We start from the raw sequence: 9,128 nt of genomic DNA on the forward strand, positions 1-9,128 counted from the left end.
AGAGAATATATAAAAAATAATTAACAAAGAATTATTAATAAAATGTAATTTTATTAAAATGTCTGATATTTTAAAATTTTGAATATACGAAGAGAATTCTGTCATATTGTAAATGTAAATTGTAAATATGACATTGAAAGAGGAGAAGGAGTGATGGCTTTGGGATCCACGCGTTTTGAATTGATAGATTTAGGACTCATTCAAAGAATGGACTTGGAATTGGAAGCCTACTTGGTGCAACTTGGAAATTTCCAACAATGCTCCAAACGAAAAAGACTAGCCCCATTTGGTACGTTGAGATTGACTTTTGATGAAAGTGGAAACGGAAGTAGGGCTTAGAAACATGTTTGGTTTGTCCACAAAGAAATCATGGCATAATTTTTATTCAAAAGACCAAACTACCCTCCTTGAAAAACTACCATGGACGACACCCACCTTTTTGGCGACAACAACAATGATGTCGGTGAACAAGAAACCTGTTCAATAATTTAACGATGTTGGAGTAAATCCTCATCTGATGCAGAAGACAAGAAACCCGATCAAGGAAACCCGCCTAAGCAAAGCCTGATTAAGGAATTGAAGAGACATCCCTCATAGGCATTTCGACAAAGACATTGTATGCGTTCATCAGCGTGCATTACGAGATGGCTGCCAGCATTCTTCCACTGTCGAAGACAACAATCAAGCTCCTGTAGTCTACCACCTCACAAAAGTCCAGCTGGAAAATAGATATGAAAATGAAACAGATCTAAAACCCAGATCTGGAAAGGAAGCAAAACATATTTGAGGGAGTGCGAATACAGGGATGGATTGTCTTCGAAAAATGATGTATAGCTTCAAAGCTCTTACATTCAAAATCCATGGCGATTACCTGGAGGCAACTGTGCATGGGCATCGAGGTGGGTTATCCTTCTATGAATGGATACGAAGGGTGGAGGATCCGGGAGGGGGGAGAAGGTCTCCGGCAATGAGTGGAGAAGGCAAGAAGCTTGATTTGTGGTTGTGACCTTAGCCTGAACAAAGAGGGAGGGGGAAAATTGGTGTATGGAGCAATTTGAAATCCTTGAAGTGCAGCATGGAAGCTAATTCAACCAAATTTGATGGATATGGAAATGAAAAATTTTCAAATTTCATAGTACCAAACAAACAATGTTCAAAATTTCACATACATATCCAATTCCATGCTCCAAATATTCTAGCGAATTAAACAGGACTTAAAGTAACTCACTATTAAGTAATAACAGTAATGAGAGGCACAAAATGACGATAAAGTCACAATTCATCAACATAAGTAACTCACTATTATGCCCCTGTCACTCTACTTTAGGACCCATTCGATTGAATCCCATTGCAACTCTATGATATAATCAATGTCAATCCATATCTTCAAACCATAATCAACTAAAAGCGTGTGTTTGGTTACGTGGATATTTAACAATGGTGATGGTAATAAAGACTACAAAAAAAAAAAAATTGGTGACAAAAGATTCATAAGGGTTTGGCTATGAATACTCATTACCATCCATTTTATTCCAAAAATACCCTCAAGCTACTCGTCGTCCCCTTCCTCCTTCCTTATCCAAATCAGCCCTATGCTAGTGACACCATTGAACAATCAAGGCAGTAAGTAGCATTGGATGTAGAATTATTGCAAGTAGGATTGTAATCCGTCGTACCTTTAATTAGTTTCAATCAAGATAGGCATAGTGGGCTTCATATTCTCTAATAAATCCTTGTTTTGAAGTAAAACAACTACTTCAGACATCATTGGCCTTGCTTCTGGAGAAGCTTGAGTGCAAAGCAAAGCAATGTCTATGATTTTCTTCACTTCTTCTGCATCATACCCGTTAGGGTCCAAGGTATTATCCACCAACTCGAGGTGCATGCCTCTCTTGTATAATTTCCAAGCCTAACAATTTGACAATTTAAGAGAAATGGAGTGAGAAGGCGTATATATAATAGGTAGAGCAAAACCTAGGTTAACGTTTTCTTAAATATTTATTTTTGGATTCTCGAATGAATTACTAATTAATAGCTTTATTGAAAGAGTTAAATCCAACTTTAAGGGTCAAGTCTTGAATCTAAATTATATAATAAAAAATGGCCTTTTAAAAAATCATGGGTATTTTCTCACTTTTTGAAGGAGGAATTCACCATCAGCATCATCATCGACATTTAATTCTTTGCTTTGTTGATCACTAATAATTTCTAAAACAACAACACCATAACTATAAATATCAGCCTTCTTTGATAATTGACCATGAATTATGTTCTCAGGTGCTGTATATCCCCTGATAAATGCAAAATATTTTAATTGGAATTATTATAACAATTAATAATGTCTCAATCATAATTACATAAACATAAGAAACAAAGCTATTGTTATTTATTTGAGCGACATTTTTTCAATATAATTAGTGAAGCACAAAAATATGAAATAGATGTAAGACAAATAAAGGATTAATTGCATCATGTGCCAGATCAATACAGATTCTTCCTCAAAGTATTCACGGTATATAGAGGCTGAAGGGGAAAATGTCAAAACTAATTAGAGATATAATAGGAGTGTTCCATTGACTTATACATATATTTTAGCAATATCTTCGATAATTCATACCATATATAAGAAGTTAAGAAAATTAAACAAATATATTATACTTACAATGTTCCTACAAATTTTGTACTAAGATGAGATTTATCTTCAGGTAAAAGTCTTGCCAACCCAAAATCAGCAATTCTAGGTTGTAGAATATCATCTAAGAGGATGTTGTTAGTCTTTATATCTCTATGTATGATACAAACATGAAATTCCTCATGAAGATAAGCCAAACCCTTTGCCGTTCCTAAAATTATATCATATCGTTGCCTCCAGTTGAGAGAACCTTTTCTTTCACCTATTTTCCAAGTTTATTTGAAAGGGTATGATTAAAAGAAGGAACATATGTAAAGTCATCCTCAATGTATTATACTCCCTTTGGTCTAAAATATAAGTAGTTTTTATATAAAAAAATTGCATATAAATAAAGTCCTCATTCTCATAAAAATATACATTATTTTTCTTTTTCACCTGTAGTTTCAATTACCAATCACTTCATGATGAGAGTGAGAAATATATTTACACAAGAATTTAAGTTAATAAATACGAGGGGGAAAATAACAAAAAGTTTTTTTACATGTATTAGGTTGCTTATATTTTAAACCAAGATTTGTGAAGGGGCAAGGCTTATATTTTTGGGCTAAAGGAGTAGTAAATTGATACAGAAGTTTACAAAAGTCCTTCAATAAGATCGATCATAAAGTGAATTTTTTTTTTGTTGAGGGCGTCAATCATGTGTGGTTAAGTAAACAAAAATATATATACGCCATGATGTTATGAATAAGTATAATAACTACTACTTAAAGACCAAGACTGACAAAAATATTGTGTGTTGAAAGGATCTTACCAAATAATAATTTTCAAGACTGTTGTTTTTCATGTATTCATAAACAAGAATTCTATTGTGCCCTTTACTGCAACAACCTAGAAGTCGAACAAGATTTAGATGATGAACATTACTTATCAGCTTCACTTCACTTTCAAAATCTTCCTCCGTCTTTGTGAATTGGCGAAAATTTAATTTCTTGATTGCAACTACTTTTCCATTTTGCAGAATACCCTATTCATGATGGTTAAGAATTTCAATGATGGAAGTGTTTTTTGAATACATGAATATGCTGAAAATCGAAATAAATTTACCTTGTATACAGCACCAAACCCTCCTTGTCCTAGTTTATTTTCTTCGCTAAAATTATTGGTTGCAGACTTCAAATCCCATAACTGTAAATAACTGGGCCGTCTAGCTTGCTTGCTCCAATTATCTCTCCTATTCAGCAGAACATTAGCCAATATTATTAGACCAAAATGTAGGACATCTTGTAGTTTTAAGAAATATCTTTCCATTTTTCCCTTGTGTTGATTAATATGTGTGAGGAATAATTTTATGTAGGAAATTATGGACGTTAGTTGTGGATAAGGATAAAACAAGAAAAAAATCAATAGTTATGATATTTTTAAAAAAATTGAATTTCTTGAATATGTGGGATACATGTTGGCGAAGTGTCCTACATTATATTGTGGACTAGAAATATTATCTGTAATGTCTTTAAGAAAAACTATATATTAGGAATTCGTCGCTACGTAGAGATGAAAGACCATATTTTTTCAATGCAAAGAGTGAAAACCAATGTATCTTCTTAATTCTATAATTGAAAGTGTACAATATTTGAAGACTTTCCAAGTCATTTACCTCTGGGAACCTTCTTAGGGGTTTTTGGTCGTCTAATCCAGGTAAATAATGCGAAGAGGATCAAAAGAGAAGCCATACCTCCAACAACACCACCAATAATGTCCCCTTCTTATTGCTGCTTGAACCTTCAAGGCAGGAAAATAGAGAACTTATTTTCATTAAATATGCCTCGTGAAATTTATACCGGCTCGTATATATGTAAATTCATATTATACCGTCTGTGTTAAATTTAAAAATAGTATGGTTTCTAGGTTTTACATTCTACATTGATTATTTGTTATGAAACCGATGCATATAATTGATCTATTAAGTTAATCATGTGCTTTCCGATCCAAAAAATTCACGTGTTACGTTGTTGAATAGTTAAAAATTAAACTCATTTATATATCAATTTTTCATTAAAACTTGTTAAACAACAAAGAAAAAACACCTATAAAGTCCATCCCATTCAAGAAAACATTTTTACATGTCTAGTCATATGCACCGACAAATTACGGAATATATAACAGGATAGTTTTTAAAATACACATAATAAGCAAGTCAAATTGTCATGCTGCGCAATATTATATTGAAATCCTTGAATGAATTAACCGTACCTTGTTTGCCTAACAACGGAGTGACATCAATGGTCTGGTAATTATCAGGGAAGAATGAAGTGTTGGAGTATCTCATGTAGCACCCAGAAGCATAAGCTTTGCCATCAGAATTGGGAAAACAAGTAAGCATATTGTTGTACCCACTGTTCAAGCAATTGAGGCACCCGCTCTGCGTGATAGTTTCAGTACATTGAGCAAACGCATAAATAGTTGAACCATTCTCAGGCAATTCTGCTTTTGTGGCTGCAAAAAACCCTTGTTTTATTGGTGACGTTGTTTGCAGATTCATTAGAACTAGTTGCACAATTGAGCTAAATGTGGTGGATTCTGTTGCAGTTTGATTACCACACGATACGGCATTGAAATCCGTTGTCTCCTCAAAGAAATCACTGACCTCGTGCCTGATCAATGCACAAAGTATACCATATATCATTTTTCTGAGTTCAATATCGGTTTGGCTATTTACAGATCAAAATTACAAGAGGTAATTGAATGTTTCATCTGTGGGTTACTTTTATATTATTTTTGAACTGTGAATGCTATACTTATTTTTCAGAAAAATTTGTTCAGAACTTAGTACCATTAAATTGAACTTTTGCGATTGAGGTTTATGGCCATGGGTTCAAAATGTGAATGCCTATCATCAAAGGCTATAAGAGGAACCAAATGGTTGTGGCAGAGATAGTTATGGTTCGGATCCCTTAAACTTCATTTCAAGGAATTTGATTTTTGAAAGTGTATTTGAGAGCATCGCTTGAGAGAGAATACGCTTAGAGTTCATTGAGAATTAATCCCATGGTTACTGGTTGTGGGGATACCTTGTGAAATAAGAAAACAAGGCTATGCGAGAAAATTTCTTGTCACTCTTTTTGTATAAGAGAGATGGCAACAAATGATACGGAAAGGAGTGTTAGAACATTAATTAATAATGGATTAATATTACTAAAGTCTTACTATTTATAAACTTTTCAGGGAACTTGCCTCCCCTCATATAGTATCTACTAATAGTTAATTGAACATTTGTATCCGAATTCGATTGATAAATTTGACAACTCTATTGATGATTTGTTCAAATTGATTTTATTTATATTATTATCCGAGTAAAATATTGTAAGTTAAGATATGATTGTGTATGTACTAATAATTTTCAAATAATTTTTACTGTAAATGAAATATTTTTCATGAAAATGAAGTAAAAATTGTTAATAATAATATCTCTTTTGTACCATAAATTTTATGTAGTTATATAGATTCAGGTCCCAACCACAGGCGTGTAATTGCTAACTATAGTACCCTTAATTTGGTAAAAGATTTTGGTATCTCTTTTGCATTTATTTAATTAATGTAAATCACACAGAATATAATATATTACTCCCTCCGTCCCTAATTATAAAACACTTTTGGGAGATATTTGCCGTTTTAAAATATAAGACACTTTAAAAAGATTAATATTTCATTAAATAAGCTTATTTTAATATTAGCCTTTCCCTCTCTCTATTTAATTCTAATTAAGTGTAGGTTTAAATTTTTTAAATGAAGAATATTTTTAAAAGTTTATATTTTTGTTTTGAAAAAATAAAATTGTTGAGTGTATTTAATAATTTTTATTGGTATGTGAGATTTTACCTAAAAGTGTATTATAATTTGACACAGAAGGAATATTATATACACACGCACGTACCCCTTAGTTCGAAATATAATACACTATTCGCATGGATTCTCTAAGAGAGAGTCTGTGTCCGCTTTTAACTATTACTACTACTATAAGAATCTAGTTAAAGATGGTTTGTCTCATTAAATAGGTAAGAAATTACCATTATTTTCTAGGATTACCTTCCAATTAAAATTAATTTATCTTGATTATGTTAAATCTTTTTCTTATAAAATCTCTCTCTACAATACAATTAATAAGGGAATTTGTAAGAAAAATAATCTAATACTATTGATATTATTTTTGCAAAATGGCATATATGTTAGACCAAATTTAGTTAATAAGAAATGTCTCATATTTTGGATACAGGTTGTAAATAAAAATCCATCCATTTTTTAATATAAGAGAAAATAATCAATTCACAAAGTTTAAGAAAGTTATGTAAGTGTAATAATTATATCTAAAATAAAAAAAACTGAAATAAATTATCTCTGTAATTAATGAAATAAATTTGTTTAATAAAAATGAACCTTAACTTTATGAGGGACAATTTGGAAAAAAATGGGATAGATGTTTCTTGAAATTTATAATTTTTTATAAATAAAAACAAAGAGAAACAAGGTAGTTTCTCTAATATTTGAAAACATAGTATTGGAGTAAAATACAATTATCATCTTTCTATTTTGTTAAAATTACATGTGCATCCTCTCTATTTTCAGAACCTACACCTCAATCCAATCGGTTAAAATTTTTAAAATACTTAATTTTTTTATTTGCAATTATGTTAAAAATTTTGAAATTGTTAATTTGCCCTTATGATCTTATTATTAAATAATTTAGGAAAAATTAATCTTTTAATCCTTCAACTTTTAACTCACTTGTAACTCAGTCCTTCAACTATGACTCGCTGCAACTCAGTCCCTCAACTTTTGATTCACCTATAATTCGGTCCTTATTTTTTAATTTTTATCAAATAAAAGAGATAAAAAAATATTCATATATTATTCTAAAATACCCTCCTCTTGCTCGTTGATGTGAGATATAAGCTAACATGAAAAAAAATAATAAAAAATTCAGGGACTAATTTGTAAGTGATTCAAAAGTTGAGGGACTGAGACAAGGCAAGTCATAGTTAAGGGACTAAGTCATGGCGAGTCGTAATTGAAGAACTGAGTTACAAGTGAATTAAAAGTTAGAGGACTAAACGATTATTTTTTTTCCAATAATTTATTATATTAATCCATATGTCATTATATTTTTTAAAACTACTTTATGAATATTATTTTAGATAATTTATATATTTCAATTTTTTAAAATTACTAAGTAAATACATTTACATAACTAAAAAATCTTAAATATAAATTAAAAATAAAAAAATATGTGCATTAATTTTTTTTTGTAATTTGAAATATTTTTAGACAATATTAATAGACAATTGATGGTTGGGTGGAACCAATAGACGTTTGGTTCAACTAGTTGATAGAGTTGAATTAACTTATCTTAAAATCTTAAGTTCAAGTCTTAAAATATGCAGTCGTGTTAAATAAATATATCAAAGATATTTCTAAAGTGCCCATGAGATCATGGTTGGTAATAATAATCTCATACAGCAGGGGTTCAAATTAATTGAAGCATAGGTGGTAATACTCAGATTTCTTAAGACACTAAATGATGAAATAAATAAATAAAAATTAACGGTGGGTGGATGTAAATGATGAAAACTAAAAAAAAATAAAGGGTATGTTTATTTTTCCTAACTATTCATGCTAGATATAAGTTTCAAAAAATAAAAACAAAATATATTTAATTAAGATAAAATAGAAGCAGTTCAGAGTTTATTCTTAACATTGCCGATAAATATGTTTTTTGGATATATAATAGTCAATAAATACCTTATCTTGACAATCTACAGTTAAAAGATACCAAGAAGAAGAACAGTGTATACGACTGGTAGAGGAGTTGAACCTGAGGAAGCAGCCGTCGTAGACAACACGGCCACCGGGTGCCACTGCGGGGCAGTTTCGGATTTCCACGGCAGCAACATCGAAACAGGTAACACAGTCATGAATAGAGAGGTAATTTCTGCACTGAAAAAGACTGTATACTGGGAATTCTCCACTGCCTTGCTGCGCCGTCGCGAAGTACTTGTCACTAAACGTTGCGTTTATGCTGTTCTCGATGATGGAGAAGTTGGTTGAGGTTAGTAATGTGGATGGAGTGCACCCTTTGTTTACAAGATTGATCTGTGGATCCGAAACGATGCCGTTAAGTGTCCACCATGACCAGAATATAAAGGTCCTGATTAAAGGGACGAAATTAGGCTGAAGCATGTTTTGTTGACGAGATCGATAGAGAGCGAAGATGAAGAAGAAAAGAGAGGTCATATATGTGGTGCTTCTTGGGTCCAGCTGAGCTTAATGTTTGCAGAAGATGGGCTTGGCGAAGACTAATTATTAATTCATTGGTGGAAGACTTGGAAGATTAATTGGAAATTCAAAACCATTACCCAATGAGAACAGCCGCTAACATGGAATTGAGCTTTCACCTTTTATATGTATTTTTTTAATTTACTTTAGCTTTTAGAGCAAATAAATT

General features: G+C 31.5%; 1 pseudogene; it reads right to left on the reverse strand.

Moving 5' to 3' along the window:
* Positions 1–542: 542 nt before the first annotated feature.
* On the reverse strand, positions 543–8,923 carry LOC129301889 (cysteine-rich receptor-like protein kinase 2; annotated as a pseudogene).
* Positions 8,924–9,128: the final 205 nt, after the last annotated feature.

Source organism: Prosopis cineraria, unplaced genomic scaffold, assembly GCF_029017545.1.
Source record: "Prosopis cineraria cultivar Desert tree isolate PC_DT_omini unplaced genomic scaffold, ASM2901754v1 PC2, whole genome shotgun sequence".
NCBI lineage: Eukaryota > Viridiplantae > Streptophyta > Magnoliopsida > Fabales > Fabaceae > Prosopis > Prosopis cineraria.